Below are 1,286 nucleotides of genomic sequence, written 5' to 3'. Positions count from 1 at the left end.
AACATTATTATTATCGTCACTGTATATAACTGATCGAGCTCAATGCTCATGACATAGAAGAAAAATCCAAAAGGTCCATTACGAGAAGGGAGAAGAACGACCAGTTGTGATCGGATCAGCATCAAGAATCAAATATAACCTCCACATGCCACTGACTGGATCCTCGTCACAAACCAATGCTGAAAGATATAGCAATTGGTTGTTTACTCGTTATAAATTCAGTTGAAATCAGAAGGCGAACAAAAAATTAAACCTGCACCAGCCGGGAATTGAACCCGGGTCTGTACCGTAGCAGGGTACTATTCTACCACTAGACCACTGGTGCAATTGACTGTGGGATGTTGATATCAGCTTAATGCAATTACTACATCCAAGTAACAAATACAGACGCCTCAACGTTACAACACTGAAAATTTTATACGCTAGCTACCACACGTGTACTCGGGAAATTTATATGAGCGTCATATTTTTAAAACCATATTTATGTTTTTAATGTGAAAATAATAAATATAAAGGGAACGTAGAAATACATAGTACTCGCTACGGATGGGAATATGAGCCGGCATAGGTCTGTAGGTCTTCGGTTTTAATAGCAAAAATTGTGTTGTATGCCATAAAAAATGTTTTTAAAATTACAATGAAGTTTGTAAATATATATTTTTATGACATGTTTTATATGTTTTGCTAGTTAATTAAACTAATGACTTATATTCCCACCCGGAGGGAGTATGTATGTATGTATGGAAATTTTAGGTGCAAATGCCAGAGAGTTTCACTCCCTTTCTCAAAAATGATAAAATAAAATGCTAATGTATGGTCTGTAATCTAGAAACAGCATTACATGTTACTATAACTTATTGTGGAACGATGGCCTAAAAAACGTGCCAACTTATATTCCCATTTGAAAGGAGTATTGTTGGGGCACGTGACACGCTATGCTATCGCAAATTAAAAACATCTAGCGGGCAACAAAGATCATATTCCTAGGGATAGAACACGAGATCAGATTGTACCACTAGTCAGGTAGTCACGGCACCGGAAGGAGATTTGGTGATGCGCATCATCGCCTCGTCATGGTTCCCTCGAATGGTTCGTATGAGCATTGTAGGCGCAACTCCTCCAAGGAATCCACATGTGCGGGGAGCAGCATCGCTCACCGGATTGCTAGATCCAAACGGGCAACCTCATGTCATAGGGAGTGGCAACAACGGTTGGGTGTGGCAAAAGTAAAAACCCTACGCCGCGTGAGTCACTCTCCTTTATATAAAACCCCCTAACACGATTCT

At 39.7% G+C, this 1,286-nt stretch overlaps 1 non-coding gene across 1 annotated transcript; it reads right to left on the bottom strand.

Moving 5' to 3' along the window:
* Positions 1 to 254: 254 nt before the first annotated feature.
* On the bottom strand, positions 255 to 325 carry TRNAS-GCU (transfer RNA serine (anticodon GCU)). Its single transcript has one exon. It is a non-coding gene; the product is annotated as a tRNA-Ser (tRNA).
* Positions 326 to 1,286: the final 961 nt, after the last annotated feature.

This window comes from Triticum aestivum, chromosome 5D (assembly GCF_018294505.1).
Source record: "Triticum aestivum cultivar Chinese Spring chromosome 5D, IWGSC CS RefSeq v2.1, whole genome shotgun sequence".
In the NCBI taxonomy this organism is placed as follows: Eukaryota; Viridiplantae; Streptophyta; class Magnoliopsida; order Poales; family Poaceae; genus Triticum; species Triticum aestivum.
Note: the sequence above shows the minus strand (reverse complement) of the source record. Positions and strands in the feature narration are given on the sequence as shown.